The sequence below is a fragment of the Mustela erminea genome, chromosome 17 (assembly GCF_009829155.1).
Source record: "Mustela erminea isolate mMusErm1 chromosome 17, mMusErm1.Pri, whole genome shotgun sequence".
NCBI classification, from domain to species: domain Eukaryota; kingdom Metazoa; phylum Chordata; class Mammalia; order Carnivora; family Mustelidae; genus Mustela; species Mustela erminea.
The window spans coordinates 44,848,780-44,864,963 of record NC_045630.1 but is presented as its reverse complement, the minus strand read 5'-3'; the positions used below and the strand labels follow the sequence as shown (position 1 = coordinate 44,864,963).

Below are 16,184 nucleotides of genomic sequence, written 5' to 3'. Positions count from 1 at the left end.
CCGACTATCTGTGATTAGTGTGACAATCCAGGCATCTCTCAGGTGTATTTCGACATTTTTGGGAGGTGCTCTAGGAAAGCTTCCTGGAAAGCTAATTGTAGGTTGTATTAGTCTGCTGTAGCTGCTATAACAAATAACCACAATTTAGTAGATTAAAAGTTTATTATCGTACAGTTCTGTAGACCAGAAGCCTAACATGGGTCCTACTGAGCTGAAATCAAAGTGTCAACAGGGTCGTGTCATCCTTTCTGAAGGTTCTGGGGGAGGATCTGTTTCCTTGCTTTTCCAGTTTCTAGAAGCTCTTCATGTTTCCTGGCTCAGGACTTCAACCCTCTGACTTAAGAGCCAGTAGTGTTGTATCTTACCATTCTTCCAGCACCACAGCACCCTCTGATTTCAGCTAGGGAACATGCTCCGCTTTTGTGGACCCGTGTGATTAGCTTGGGCTCCCGTGGGTAATCCAGGCTAATCTCCCAATCTCACAATCTTTAACTAAATCCCATCTGCACAATCCTTTTGCCATGTAAGATAACATATTTACACCTTCCAGGGATTGGGGAGCAGACATTTCCTCCTTTGAGGGGGTATTATTCTGCCTACCATGTAGAAAGACAGCCACATAAAGGGCAGGGCAACAGAGATAAGGTTGGGGGGTGGGGTGGGTAGGAGGCCCTTTTCAACCAGTAGGAAGAGCCTGTAGAATGACTCCTAGGCAGGAATCACATGTATTCCAGGAACAACGCAGAGTTTGCATTGGAATGAGGGAGGGAATTATTCATTCAACGTACATTTCTTAAAGCCCCGTACATGGTAGGTGCTGTTTTGAGGATACAAGGATAAACAGGACAAAGTCTCTGTCCTCTGAAAAGCAAGAGCCAGATTATGAGAAGCCTTGTTGACTTTCTTAAGGAGTTTGGGCTTCATCCAAGAGCTCTATGGACTCACCCATTCATGCACTGGACAAATTTTATTGAGCATGTGCTATGTGCCAGGCATGTTCCTGGCTCTGGGAATACAGAAGTCTAAAACTAAAGGGGAAAAAAAAAAAAAAAAAAAAAAACCAGACCCAAAGAATCCCTGCCCTTGTGGAGCTTCCATGCTAGCTGATGTCAATTAAGCAAGGGAAGCAGATGGCTGCTTTAGAAAGATCGTTCTGGCTGGGGTATTGGGGAAGAGACTGGAGCAGAGCTCCCTCCTGGGACCCCTCCTCTTTTATCAGGGACCGTCTTCCCCTTTATCCTCCCACTGTACCTGTTCTGCAACACCACACCTGCAACCCTGGTTCAACATCCTACACCTGGGCTTTCCGGCGCTGCAGAAGAAAAATGAGGAAAATGTTAATATCCTCTCCACTACATATCAGAATATCTGATTCCAGCCACATCCTTGACCCTGCTGACAATTCCATTTCTCTCTCTGAGAAGCCACCATTCTCGTTTCTTTTGGTGTCTATTTTAATTTTATCCACTTACTTTAAGTCCTCAAGCCCAGCTTGACTTCTTCTCTTTCAGGAGATTGCTTACAGACTGTCAGCTAGCAACCAGTTAGCCCCTAACCTCTAGGCTTACCAGTCTACCCAAGTATCTGCTCCGCTCCTTGCCCTTTCTCAACGATGTACCAGGCAATCCCACCCCCTTCCCTCTGGTGTGTCCAGATCCCATATCCTCTGGGACAGTTTTCATTAATCATCTCTCTCCTTGGTCTTCCCCTTCAACAATTGCATTGCACTTCCTTCCCATCTGAAAAATGAAAGCCATAACAAAAACCTTCACCCTCTTCAACCCCTATCCACTGACATAGTTCTTCCCATGAATTGCCAGGCTTCTAGAAAGAAGCTCCAGTGGATTCCTGCCAATCCAAAGGGCACTTCCCAGGCCTGCCCTCCTGGTTGTCCCTGCCACACTCGTGTTCCGGTCACTTTCCTGACACTGCCTCCCACCCTCCCTCCTGATACTCTTTGGTCTCGGTTTTTCCCTACCAACTTGGTTGTTTCTTCTCAACTTCTTTGGCAAGGCTCTTCCTCTGCACGCCCACTTGGGAGATCTCATGCATGCCTACAGTTTCACTGACTATCCATAATCTGAGGAGTCCAAAATTGCCCTCACTTGTCCACACCTCTGCTTTGACTTTAGTTTTTAGACATCCTCACCCCAACATGCCCAAAATGAAATTCATGTTTGCTCCCCCAACACCTGGGCCCTGTCTTACCATAGTCCCCCACCTGGTACATGGCATGACCTGCCACTAATTCCTAAGGCATCAAGCGGACAGTGATTCTAGATCCTTCCCCCCACTCCCTACACTCAATATATTATCAATTATTGATTTGACTTTTTTTTTTAAGATTTTACTTATTTATTTGACAGAGAGAGAGAGAGATCACAAGTAGGTAGAGAGTCAGGCAGAGAGAGAGGGAGAAGAAGGCTCCCCGCTGAGCAGAGAGCCTGATGTGATTCGGGGCTTGATCCAAGGACCCTGAGCCTGAGATCATGACCTGAGCTAAAGGCAGAGGCTTAACACACTGAGCCATCCAGGTGCCCCTTGATTTGACTTTTTTTTTTTTTTTTTTTTTTTTTTTTTTTTAAAGATTTTATTTATTTGCCAGAGATAGAGAGAGAGAGTACACACAAGCACGCAAAGAGGCAGGCAGAGGCAGCGACGAGAGAAGCAGGCTCCCCGCCGAGCAAGGAGCCTGATGTGGGACTCGATCCCAGGACCCTGGAATCATGACCTGAGCCGAAGGCAGCGGCTTAACCAACTGAGCCACCCAGGCGTCCCTTGATTTGACTTTCTAATCATTACTTGTATCTGTCTGTCCTTTCCTTTTTCTCCTCACTGCCACAGCCCTGGCCGCGTCTTGAGATTCTCTGGTCTTGCACTCTGAATGAAGTCATGGCCTCTGTGAGCTCTCGGCCCATACTCCTAATGTGGCAGGAAACAAAGGGCACACACCAGTTTGAAGAGATAATTTACAAAGGGTTGACAGGGTGAAGGAAAGCCACAGGAATAGTGCGCCGCACACTGGGGCCAGCAGGAAAGCGAATTTCCACTCCCAGGTCTGAGAAGCCAATTGAGATAGTCTGCATTGAAAAAGCCCGGGGAAGGAGAGGGAACCACCCAGAGGGAGCTGGGAACTTGGGTTGAAGGTGGCGGCCAGCCCACAGGGACTCCAAAGAGAGTATTTGCTGAGAAGCAAATACCCAGACCTATTTAACCTCCTTCCTTCCAATCCTCTGCCAGGGCTCCCAGGGGTTACCCTCTACTAGGAAGCCCACGGTGAACACTGAGTCTGCAGAGACAAAGGGAAGGCACAGAGCGCATCTCCCAAATCCTCCTATGTAATATGCCAGAAGGTTTTCTGATCATTCCCAGCTCCACTTGTCTACACCCTGGGCTCTCTGTCACCCACAGGACCAAATCTAAACTTGGCATGCGCTGGTTTCTAAGGAAATTTATTCTCCCTACCAAAGGGCGTTATAGAGCCTTTGATAGGATGTTCAACCAGAGAGCCAGGCTTATTTCTTGTTAGCTCCCCACTTGAGAAATGTTCACTCTGGCAACAGACATACTGATGGCCCCTAGGCCACTCTGTTCTCTTGGGCCTCTGAGCTGAGCCTGATGACGGCCACACAGTAAGGGTCGCAAATATCTGTACTGTGAACAAGTGAATGAGGCGTGTTTTTATCTGCTGTGGCTCTTGAGGATAACACCTCCATTATGATGTGTGCGCAGAGCATTCTGTCTACAGTCATCGGAATGGTTCACGGACATTCTCTCATTGGCTCTTCACAAGAGCCCTGAGTGGTAAGTGAAACTGATCATTATTACTGATGCTTGGAGCACGACTACCCAAGGCCACATGGCAGAGAGTAGAGAGAAGAAACACAAGCTTGGGTCTCCCCCGTCATGGGCTTCTCCTCCTATGGTCTCACTCAACTCGTAGCCTGCAATTAGGGGTCCCTCACATTCACTCAGATTTTGTCTTATATAAGAACAAAACAAAATCCCAAGAAATCCTTCTGCATCGGGAACTCGCTTTTTACATTGCTTTCTCCCGGTAGGACTTCTTCTGCTTAGTCAAATTCCCTACTTAATAAATATCCTCTTACTGAGCTTTGGAGTCTCAAGTTCTCTAACTTTACGAATCTAGGAATTGTGTTGGCTTTTTGCAGTTTTGTATTAATGAGGAAATTTTAGAGGTCCCATATCTTATTAAAAAGGCTTTTCCAGCTTTTTTTTTTTTTTTTAAACTCTAGTAAACCCTAAACAGGACTGAAATAGTAGCATTTTAACAAATATTTCCTTGAGACCAGGAAAGGGGTAGGTTGGCAGACGTTTCCATGGGAACGTCTGGGGAGTTCCAGGCTTCTGAGTGAGGCTGGGAGCCTGGAGACCCCATACCTGAAGGGGAAGGCAGGGGAGGGAGGCTGGGAACCAGGTGTTGATCCTTGCAGACCGGCCAGAGAGGAAGGAGAGCCCTGGGAGAGAACAAATTCAAGTTTTGAGGAAATTGTACTTTGAGATCGGAGATCTTAGTTACCATGCAAAGTAAATGCAAATGAGGAGCTGGCCAATTTTTGGTTCTTTTTTTTTTTTTTTTTTGGGTGGAGTCTTTAGGAAAATTCTTCTAGAGACCACTGCTCAAAAAAAGCACTTCGAGTCAACATTTAAACATAACCTACTACCACAGCTGGGCTGGAGGACCCTCTAGCACCCCTCCCCCTCAGGACTGCTATCCTCTGGGGTTCAGGTCGCACGAGGCACTCGGGCGTACAGAAACACCACCAGGGCTGAGTGCTCAGCGCGGAGACAGCTTCCCCAATACCCCCACCTCCGCCCTCAAGGTAGGGGCTTTTGCAGGTGTCGCCATCCTAATAATGCAGTGGGGGAAAGTCCTCGAACTGCCCATGGTTCCTTTTCAGCAGAGCGAGCTGGCATTCATCTGACACTGAGCAAAGGGGTCCCCGCGGGGAAAAGTAACGACCCAGCTGCAGAGACCTCACCCGAGTGGGACGCTGCAGAGCCGGCTGCGGGCTCCCGAGCACAATCGGACGCCCGCGCGCCGCTCGCCCCCGCGCCCCCGCGCCCCCGCGCCCCCGCGCCCCCGCGCCCCCTCGGGGAAGGAGGGAGGGAGGCAGCGAGCGGCGGCGGAGAGAGGGAGGGAGGCGGGAGGCGGGCGGGAGAGGTGGAGGGCGGTCAGGGTTCCGGGGACCGCCCCGCCCTCGCGCTCGCCGCCGACTCGGCGCTGCGGGCTGGAGCGGGCGGCCGGGCGGCTGCCTGTCCAGGCCGGGGCTGGCCGCGCATCGCGTCGCCGTGCAGTGCGCCGGGTCTCCGGGAGATGGCTTCTCCGCTCCCGCCCGCTGCTCCAGCTATTGTCTCACCCGGGGTGGCCTGACTCTGCGGGCTCGCGCACGCTCGTGGCCCGGAGGGCTTCCCCCGCGCCCCGCCTCCGGAGCCGGTCCCGCGCCCTTTCCTGCCTTCCCCGCCGCCCCGGGGTGGGGGCCCCAGGGCCGGCGCGCGCGGCGCGCAGCGCGGAGAGGGGAGCGGCCCGGGAGCGGGCGGTGCGCGGCCAGCGCGCCCGGGTGTTGGGGACGCCCGGAGCTGCGGAGCCGGCAGCCCCTGTCGCCGAGCACACGCCACGTCGGGTCCTCGCGGGGAAGCCCGCAGCGAGCGCAGGTAGGACGCGCGGCGAGAGAGCGGAGGTCAGGGGGCTCTGGCTCCAACATGGCATCAGCCAAGGGGCAACAATGGAAGGAGCCCTGGGCTCCCGGGGGCCGGCCGAGCCGCGGACGCGGTGGCTGCGAGAGCTCCGGCCCTCGGCGCCCTGCAGGTGGCCGACTCCCGCCGCCACCCGGTCCCTGCAGTTTCGGGGCGTCTCGGGCCCCGGGGCACCGCCTTCCCACTCCTTTCCCTCTCAGCACACTTCCTGGCTCCCAGCTGCAAGGCGATCTGAGCCAGCCAGTGGTTGAGGGGGGGGGGGGGTTGGTTTGTTTAAGATAAGAAATAAAAAGCAAGACCTGCCCCGGAGTGGGGGTAGCGGGGGTTGGCGCTTTCCCTTGCAGTGGGTGAAAGGTCAGCATCTAGCTTGGGGAATATATACATTTTTTAGCCAGACGGAGGGCGTACTTGGCTTCTGCCTTATAAGGGTACTGCAGCACCGGGAGAAGCTGGAGGGGGAAGAGAGGGACCCTCAGGCCCGAGTTTCCGGGCCCTCCGGGGAGGCGCTGCTCTCCTGGCTGGTACTTGTCTCTCGTTTTCGGCTCCCGACAGTGGCGGCTTTGATGTTGGGGAGCAGTCGCAGCAGCAGGAAGCTCAGGGGATGCTGCCAAGCTGGGGTGGGGTGAGGTGGGGAGCCAAGGGGTTTGGCTAGCTCCTGGGTTGTGAGAAGAGATTACCAAATGTATGAGGTTAGTGTACACACCCTGGTTGGCTGAGAGACACGCGCGCGCGCGTGCGTGTGTGTGTGTGTGTGTGTGAGAGAGAGAGAGCGAGCGAGCGAGAGAGAGAGAGAGAGAGAGAGAAGAATCTTCCATTGCTCCTGCTCCTTCAGGCCAACCTTCTCTCCCCCTCCGTCCCCACCCCCTTTCGAGGTCTTTGTGGCTTCCCTGTCCCAGTCCCACCAGCCACGCCTGGGATGGAATCTCTATTGTCTCCTGGTGCCCTGATGGCTTCCCCCCCTCTCCAATTCTGTTGGGGAATTTTGTACCCTGGGTTGGCTGGTCCCAGCATGGCACCAGATTCCTGAGCGCACAGCTACCCGGGCTTCCAGAAGTGGGCCAACACTGCCCCTCCTCTCTCTCAACTACCTGGCTGTCTGGGATGTGGCCAAGCAGATGTAAGCAATTTGCACTGAATTCCAACCCTGTATCAGTTGCTGAATGAAAACTTACACCACCACCTCGCTAGGCCTTGGAAAGATATTGGGAAAGAAGCGTTCCAGGGGGTGGCAAACCCGATCCCCAAGTATTCCTCCTTCCCCAAGTCCAACTGTGCATCCTACAGCTGAGAGGTCATGGGGCTTCAGAACTTCATCTCCTCCAGAGCCTGGCAGTCCCATCTGGGGTTGTGTCCATGGAAAAATTAAGCAGAGGCCCATTTCCTAGCACTGCCTGGCATCTAGTGCCTGAGGAGACCGGTGGCTGTGAGCCGGAGCCCTGGGCTGAAGCTGTGGCTGCTTCTCCTTTGGCCTTTGGGTGAGCTCAGTGTTTGATTTCCATGACTCTGAGTTTACTGCTGAGTGTGCATGGGTGTGTGTGTTTCTGAATTGGATCAAGCTCGCAGCCCTCGCGGGGGAGGGAGCTTGTGCATTTTCTCTAGCTGGAAGCATCGGGGAAGGAGGCCCCATGGATCTGGGGCCTCAGGATTTTCTCTGAGTGCCTCCTTTGGGATTGCCCAGTGACCTGGAATGCTTTTGGTCTTTGCCATGACACAGTGGCCCTCTAGCAGACACCCCACAGCCCTGTGGGCCTTTGGTCCCCTCTCTGGTTTCCTCACCGCACTTGGCCTAGGTGCTTTGCAGGTGCCTCATGGGATTGATCCTTCAGCTTGGACAGCCCTGCCACAGCCAGCACCGAGGAAAATGAGAGAACTGTGTTCCCTTTGAGGGGTTCGTGGCTGGCTGTAAATTTCAGGCTCCTCGTGCTCCTAGGATGTGAACTTGGACTTGATAAAACAGAGTAGTAGAGAATATAGTGGGTGGAATTGGGGTCAGGAGGCTTGGGTTAGAGTCCTGGTGTGAGTGTGAGCATGGACAACTTATGAACCCAAGACTTAGTTTGTATAATCTGTAAAATGGGGGAAACATACTGTTGGCTCACGAGATTGCTTTAAAGATGAAATACACTGCTTACCACGAACTGAACAAAATCAAGTGTGCAAAAGCACTCTGGAAACTACAGAGTACTAGACCAGTGTGGGTTATACACCCTGAGTTTAGCCTTGGTTACAACAAGGGAGGGATAGCTAGTGGATTTTGCGAAAGGAGTGGGAGAAAGGGATGGAATAGAGAATGTGCTGGAATCTAGGATGAGGGAAGAGTGATGGGCAGATGACAAGGTAGCTATTTCTTGGGTTACTTCTCTTTTTTTGGGGGGGTACTTCTCTTTAAAAAGTGTTGGCAGGATGGGAGCTAGGAGAGAGGGAAAGGCTGCATACTAATATCTGTAGGGAAGTAGGGAAACAAAGACCCACCAAAGGTGGGCTACTGTCCATAGACAGGGTAGTGCTGAGCTGGCAAATAATATAATAGCTAACATTTACTGATGTTAGTCAGCTGGTAAATGACAGAGGACGGGTTGGAAGCAGGCTGTTTCATTCCAGACCCTGTGCTCATAACCTCGATGCCACTGTGAGGGTGATACCAGGTCTCGGGAGGACAGAAAGGGCAATGAAATTCATTCAGACCAGATTCCCTTACTTGAACGCCCTTGACAGGTCACCAGACTGGGACAGTACCTTAGATAATAAACTTCCCAGGGGCAGGGGTCTAGCAGGGCACCTCCTTAATTCCCAGGTGTTGGGGGGTCAAAGGACACGTATGTGAATTCCTTGAGATCCTGCCTTATCTTTTTCTGCTTTCTCATTCATATCCCTACCTCAATGTAAGGAGAAGACTAGGGGTAATCAAATCGAGTAATTTTGCTACCTTCTGGGCAACATTAGTAAGAGGTTTGGGACTTGGGGTACTCCGGAAATTCAAGGCAAACCTTTTGTTTTAGTATTTCTGTGTCTGCTTTATTTCATGCCTGTTTTACAAAATGAAACGTAGGAGGCTGTTACTCTTGCGTATCTTGTGACCGCATACAGCTTTAGAACTGGCAAGGAGGGGGCCTGGGTGGCTCAGTGGGTTAAAGCCTCTGCCTTCGGCTCAGGTCGTGATCCCAGGATCCCTGGATCGAGCCCCTCTCGGCTCAGCAGGGAGGCTTCTTCCCCCGCCCACCTCTCTGCCTACCTCTCTGCCTACTTCTCTCTCTCTCTGTCAAATAAATAAAATCTTAAAAAAAAAAAAAAAAAAGAACTGGCAAGGACTTTGGAGTTCATTTCTCTGAAATGAAGTGACTCTTCCAAGGTCACACAGTTACTAGCAGTGTTAGAACTTTACCCTTGCCCCATTGGATCACAATATGACTGACGACAGGACCTACCTTTCAGCACTTCACAATTGTGTGCAGACCTTGTCAGTGATTTCATTGTTGGGGAATTCTCCCAGAGCACTAATGATGGAATTCACTCACCCCAAATTCATGTGTTGGTTAAAGACATTAAGGACATAGAAGACACTGTTCGTGCTGTGGAGCAGAGGTCCTCAAGGTCAGGAGAAGGAAGAGGAAAGAAGTTCTCAGTATTCCTGAGGCAGAACACAGAACCTGGGGCCGAAGGATCTAGCCATTCACTCCTTCCTCTTTTGAAATACTTCCCATAGGAAGTCTCACCCTGCAGAGGCTCTGTAGTATATCCAAGAGGAACCAGAGATCATTTGCCTCTTCAGAAAGTGTTTTCCTTTCACCAATGCTTTATCATTCCTGCCTCTGTTCCTTCCTGAAAACTCTCTTCATTCCCTTTTTCCTGCAGTTTTCTCTCTCTCCCGCCAGCCAACCCTAGATTGGTGAGATCAATCTCCTGGTGGCAATGCTTTCTTTTCTTCTTGGCAGTTCTTCCTACAACGCTTCGTGTGTCCTTAGTCTCTGCTCCTGAGGGTCCTGTCCTGGAGACTCGATTCTACCTTGTCTCCTCTCCCTGTATCCTCTGCAAATGGAGGTGGGTGTCAGGAATGAGAGCTGCTCTACTCAACATGGCTTTGTTGTCCATGCCCGGCTAAGCCCAGGCCCACCAGGAGTAAGCTTGCGTAGAGGCTTCCTCTCTAGCTAAGTTCTTCTGTCTATCTTAGTGTAGTTGGTACCCTTGACAGCCAACCAGGAGACATAGGGTGAGGGGGAAAGAGGAAAGAACCAAGAAGATTCTATTTTGAGGAAATGCTACAGTGTGCCTTGCTAGGGAGAAGAAATAGATAATAGATACGAGCCTTTCTTGTCTTGTGTCTTAGACGAATCCAGAACACAGGAGAGTGTCCTGATGGGGCTTTTCCACTGCTGAAACATCTCTTGAGAGTCGGTCTTTTCCAGAAGCAGAGCGTCTGCCACGTTCCTGATTCGCCCTGTGGTTAGGTCTTCCTGAGGATAAGTAAAGGAAGTTAAACTGATAAGGAGCACCATTAAAGTGTATTTAATTCTGACCCAAAAAGGAGAGATCGTTTGCAAATTGGGTCTTAGGGGAAGCTGAGAGAAAACATCTCTATTATTTCCTCCCAAAATATAATGGCCAGGATTTCATGTTTCCACTCTAGACTTCAAGAAGGCAGAGTTGTTTTTGTTTTGTTTTAATTAAGGGAAAAGATAGATATAATTCCCTGACAAGTGACTTTGAAACATAGAGTGGTTCCAGAGGGTTGGCAAATTCTCTCAAGTGCAATTTTCACAACACTGTTGCAGATGGTTCTGGAACACAAGGGGAGAAGGAGCCACCGGAGCAAAAGTTCAAGTACCAAGAAGGGTAAGAGTGTGTGATGAAGAATAGCCAGGAGCACTGAGTGTCTGTCCTCTGGTAGCTTTTTTTCTTTCTTTTCCTCTTCTTTTTCTTCTTTTTTTCCAGCTTTTGCTTTTTTTTTTTTTTTTCTTAAGTTTTAATTTTAATTCCAGTTAGTTAACATTTAGTTTCAGGTGTTGTCCCCTTATAACTTTTCTTTTCTTTCTTTCTTTTTTTTTTTTTTTTTAAGGATTTTATTTATTTATTTGACAGACAGAGATCACAAGTAGGCAGAGAGGCAAGCAGGGGGTTGGGGACCAGGCTCTCTGCTGAGCTGGGAGCCTGATGCGGTGCTTGATCCCAGGACCCTGAGATCATGACCTGAGCCGAAGGCAGAGGCCTAACCCACTGAGCCATCCAGGCGCGCCCACTTTGTAATTTTTCAGACATTATCTTTACTTTCCCCATCCCCTAACTTCGGAGGAAACCATGATGGTGAAAATGGGACCTTAACAATGGGACAGCTGCAATTCAGATTAGGTTTGCTTCAAAAGAAGATCAAGAAACATGCCAAAGATAATTAGAAAAGAACCACAGTTTGAATCCAGGTCAGGATACCTCCGGCACCTGTGTTTCTTCCTCCGGGACTCCCCTGTAAGGGACCTCTGAGAGAAAAGTGCTGATGAGGCCCAAGTTCTGAATGAGATGGGGTTTCCCCAAGAGTCAGTTAACAACAGAAAGGGTTGTTCTCAAAGTCGTTTGTGGAAGAAGCTATGGCCTCAAAGGCAAAGAAGTCTCTCAGAAGAGAATGGTTAGAAAGAACTCATTCATTCATTCAACAGATGTTTTTGAGGGCTCACTAATGACTGTCAGTGCTTTCAGTGGTGAGGACAGAGAGCCTTCCAGAACTTACAGTTGAGTGGGGAATACAGACAAGTAAATAGGCTGTGGGGTGAGTGGGTGGGTGGGGGAGAATGGGATGCTTTGGAAACTCATAAGGGGGGCATTTGGGGTAGTCAGACTTCCTGGAAGAAATTCGATGTTAGCCGAGATCAGAACAATGTGTAGAAATTGGGCTGGGGGACAAAGTGAAAGGCAAAGCCGGTGAGGTGAAGGTACTTTAATCTGGCCAGACCCATTGAAGGAGTTTGTATCTTACGGTTCATTCACGATGTACCTGACACTCTCCTCAGGGCACACGAGTGAAGAGGACAGCCCCTGCCCTTCTGGATTTTGTGTTCTGAGAGAACTCAGCTCACTAAGAATAAATTTCATGAAGCTTCTTTATTTTGCTGACAGGAATTTTATACTGGTAGATCAGGAAATTCCTCATAGACAAGCTCTGCCTGAACTTAGGGAAAGTTGGAGAAAGACTCAGGATAGTACTATGGGTAACGTAGGGTAGAGACAAAAAGTGGGTTAATTAATGGTTGGTTAATTCTTCTCCAACACAAACATCTTCAGTGCCTCTGTTCCTTCATTCTTATATTCACTGATTCATCAACTGAAGGGCACTATAAATGTAGTATATAAGTAAGAGTATGGCTTTAGAGCCAATTCCGTGGGTTCAAAGCCTGGCCCTCCCACATACTAGTTGTTTGATCTTGGGAAAGTTACTTCATTTCTCTGTGCTTCTGTTTCCTCTTTGTAAGATGGGGAACATAATAGTACCAAGGGAAAAAAAAGGCTGTGGTAGAAATGAAATGAGTTCATTAGTGAACTAACTATCTAGAACAGTGCCCAATACTTAGGAAGGGCTTAATAAATGGTGGTGGTTACAATTGTTATTAGGGATACAAACTTAAATTCAGTATGGTCCATGACCTTGAGGTAACCACATTGGACTCCAAAAACTGCAGGTGAATGGATGAACTGCTTTATGGCGGGGTCATTCCTATAAGCTCACTGTGAGGCACTTGTCACACCGCCACTCCGAGAGCTGGTGAAATCTGAGGCAGCATTTCAGAGAAGCGTAGAAGCTAGGACCATGGTGCTTCATAACTGGGGGGGCCTCTAAACCCTGAGAGTCTAATAAATGCTATGGGATATCAACCTGGAAAAATAAACTACAGTTTTGCCTTCCTCATTCAGAATCTCTAATCCTAAAGCAGGAAGGTGTTAAATGTTCTCGTCTGGGTTGGTCTGATCACTGTCCAAACACAGTATTTAACAGCTCTGTCCCTGGTGTGAAACATTGGGCTGAGCATTGTGGGGAAGGCAAAGGTAAATAAGAGATAAATTTTATTCTTCGATTAATGGGCTTCTGTCTGTGAAAGTGCTTTGTAACTGTGAATCACGTCCATGGACAAAGATGATTCTAATCACTAGTAGGTATAATGCGAAACAGTAAAAATGGCTGTGTTTAGAGTTGTCCAAAAGAGAACAGAAGTCACTTTCAGGCCTAGGAGATGAGAACAGGCTCAAATATAAGAGCAGGCCCTTGTAGAGGGCAAGGCAGAGAATATTCCAGAAGGCATGAGCGTGACTGAAGATTTGTGGGAAAGCTTGCCCTGGGGAATGGTTAATAACCATCAGCATATTAAGAACAAATATCTCCAGATCAGCCTAGTCTTTCCCCAAATCAGTTTCATCACCCCAAGGGTAGCTGCCAACTGTGTCACCCACCACGCTACTATAGTACCACTGACTAGCTTCTCTGTGCCCTTTACTCCCATGACTTGCCATTCCATAACTGAAAGCCTGTATCCCCCTCTCCTCTTCACCCATTTACACAGTTGGTCATTGGTCCCCTTATTTGCAAAACAGTGGGTTGTCTTTTGTTTTTTTCCTTGTTTATTATTTGCTTGCTCTTGAGTGGCTTGGGAGGTGAAGAAGTGTTTTGGGGTTTGAGGGGGACCACAGAGCCGTATTGGGATGATCACTAAGGGCAGCTTGCGCTTTCAGTAAACAGGGATGTGCCTGGGGCCCATTCTACGGGATGGGAAAAACACGAAGAGTTTTGGCCTCAAACACGGTTCGACTGAATTCTTGATTCCACCGTCTACGGGCTGTACGACCGTGGGTAAATTTTGCAGTCCTCTTCCTGTTTTCTACTTCCCTCATCCGCTAAGTAAGGATATTAATATCCACACGGAAGGATTGTTGTCAGGATTAAAGAAGACAATACCTGGCACAGACTTGCGGAGGGGAAAAACAGGTCTCCTTCTTTCCTTCTGTTTCGTGCTACTTGTATTTGCTTAGCCTCTCCCCAGCCCTGCCCCGCCTTCTCCTTCCTCCCTTTCACCCAGACAAAGTATGACACCTCCACTCCTGTCCTGACAGCCGGCCTGTCCCTGGGGGAACTAACTTGACAGACTCTGTAATGGTGTTTACATACTTTGGAGTGGTATTTCCGCAAGGTGCTTCTGGAACGTTGGCCCTCATAGGCCTGCACACATGTGGCCACTCCCTGGGACACTAACCCAGCTGCAAGCAATGTCAGCTAATCCCTCCTGAGAATGGCCTCTGGCAGTTGCTACCCTGGTGGATCCCGAGTGAGGGTCCCAGGGACCTCCCTGGGCTGAAGGTGGGGCTGATGGGACCCTCCTGTGTGGGTGTGCTAGGTGTGCTAGCCTGTGCCGGGCGGGCAGCTGGTCTACCCCTCTGCCCATGTAGACTAGAGCTCTGTCTCATAGATGACACCTCTGTCACCGTTGGGGCCTTCCTGCGCGGAGTGGGGCATAAGAGATAGGATCAAAGCATCAGAGCATATCCAGAGCGACACCAAAAGGACTTGCCATGAGTCCTTGCCTTACGCCCCCATGCCCTAGGTCACTCCCTGCTTAGAAAAAAAACAAGTTGTCTTGAGCCCTCTGCACAGATGAAAGTTGTTTTAATGCCATCTAGGGCAAATGTGCTGTTCTTGTGCCCCAGACACCAGGGCCACCGTTTCAGTCTGTTGTGTCGCACACCACCTCAGCGTGTTAAGGAGAACGAGGAGCAGAAGTAAGGAAAAATTGGAGGACTTGACCAGGGAAGGCGTCTGAGGCTCTTGAGTCAGAGTAGGGAGAACAGAGACAGAAAGCAGGGAGGAAGAGGGAGCCTTCGCAGCTGCACCTGGGACTTTGGAGGCCCTGAGAGGCAGCTGGTTGGGGAAACAGGGCATGGGGAGTCTTTACTAGGTTCTCAGGGCAGATGGGTCCGGGGTGAGGGCACTGGATCTACCATCAGGACAGACTGATACGGGGAGTCCCGGCTGGGATCTGGTACCACAGGACACTGCCTGCTGCCTCCTCCCCAGGTTCCCATCTGTGCTTCCCTTTCCCTGTGGTCTGGGGATTCCAAACACTGAGAAGCCATCTTGGGGAAGGTCTCAATCTGAGTTCCCTCCTAGGGCCCTGCATTCCGAGTGGGGTTTCTCCTTTGACCTGGCGAAAATGGAATCCTTGGTCTCTCTCTAGGTTCAGTGTCCTTGGCTGACCCTGAGCAGGATATCCTGCCTGTTACCAGGAAAAGTGGAGTGGAACCTCGCAGCTACTGAGGAAGGCCAGTGGCCACCTCGGTCAGTCTCAGCTGACAGTAGCCAAGGTCTGGGACTGGAGGGGGCAGTTGCCTGCTGGGCCTCACTGAGGGGCACAGGTGTTCTGGACTGGGGTTAAGAGCTGCCTAGGCCTCAGGCGCTGAGACCAGGGAAGCTCTTAACAGGCACTGCCAGCACCAGAGACCCACCCTGCCTACCTTTTAATTAATGGATCATTCCTCCCAAGCCACTAGAAATTTCCCTCACCACTTCCAGAAAGGGTTGGGTTGGGCACTCCTCTCCTCCTCAGACTCTGCTTTTCAAATGCAAATGTCTAGTGTCCCTGGGCGGGACTAACACCTTGGCCTCTAACACCCCTGGGTGAATTAGTATCAGATGTTTGGTGGTGTTTTCTGTGTGTGTGTGTGTGTGTGTGTGTGTGTGTGTGTGTTTTCTGGGCTGTAATATGGGGGTGCTTGAGAGGGGCACCCCTTACCTTTCCTACCCTGGTCTGACCCCAGGGCCTCTCCAGTGTGCCCTGATGGTAGGAAGTAACCCACCAACGCTGAGGCCTGCCAGAAGTGACGTGGCCTTTGGGCGAAGGCCCTCCTGGGTTCATCTGCCTGGCATCCTCTTCCCTGGCATTCTGGCTCCCTGGTGCCCTGCGGGCCTGCCTCCAGTGTATTGGAATGTGGACAGGGAAGGTCTAGAGCTGCTCTCTGGAGCTGAAAGTTCTTGTTTTCTCTTTTTCTTCCGGGTTCAACCTTCTGTCTGCTTTTCTCAGACTTCTTTGCCTGTGACAGTAAGATTGTGAGTTCATGGTGTCTAACCCAGTGGCCTCTCCTCTCCTTCCTTCTCCTCTCAGGGAGCTGATGAGGGAGTGAGCAAGGTGTGGGGGAAGGTATGGGGGCTGCGCGTGGGCAGCTGTGAAAGGGTAGGGTGTGGGGGTTGCGGGAGGTGTGCGGGGCATGGAGTATGCATGGAGAGTGAGGGATGCATGTGGGCGTCTGGGGGAAGGTAGGGGTGTGGAGGGGGGAGGGAGGGGGTGGAAGAGGTAGTCTCGGGTATGTGGAGGGTGCCCAGGGAAGGGAGTGAGTGGTGTGGGGTATGTGGGGGAAGGTGTGGGTGATTACCGAGGCTTTAGGTCCCCAACAATGACTGTTGTCTCTCAGAGATATTCTTGATCTGAGGAGTGGAGTTAGCA

General features: G+C 50.5%; 1 protein-coding gene across 2 annotated transcripts in view; it reads left to right on the top strand.

Moving 5' to 3' along the window:
• The first annotated feature begins 5,200 nt into the window (after positions 1–5,200).
• The window catches only part of PIK3C2B (phosphatidylinositol-4-phosphate 3-kinase catalytic subunit type 2 beta), a 64,269-nt gene continuing 53,285 nt past the window's right edge, over positions 5,201–16,184 (top strand). Inside the window, exons 1-2 of one of the 2 annotated variants that reach the window (XM_032319151.1) lie at positions 5,201–5,676; positions 10,488–10,548. The gene's annotated coding sequence lies outside the window, so the exon portion shown is untranslated. The remainder of the gene's footprint in view (positions 5,677–10,487; positions 10,549–16,184) is intronic. The other variant, XM_032319150.1, reaches the window with a different exon arrangement.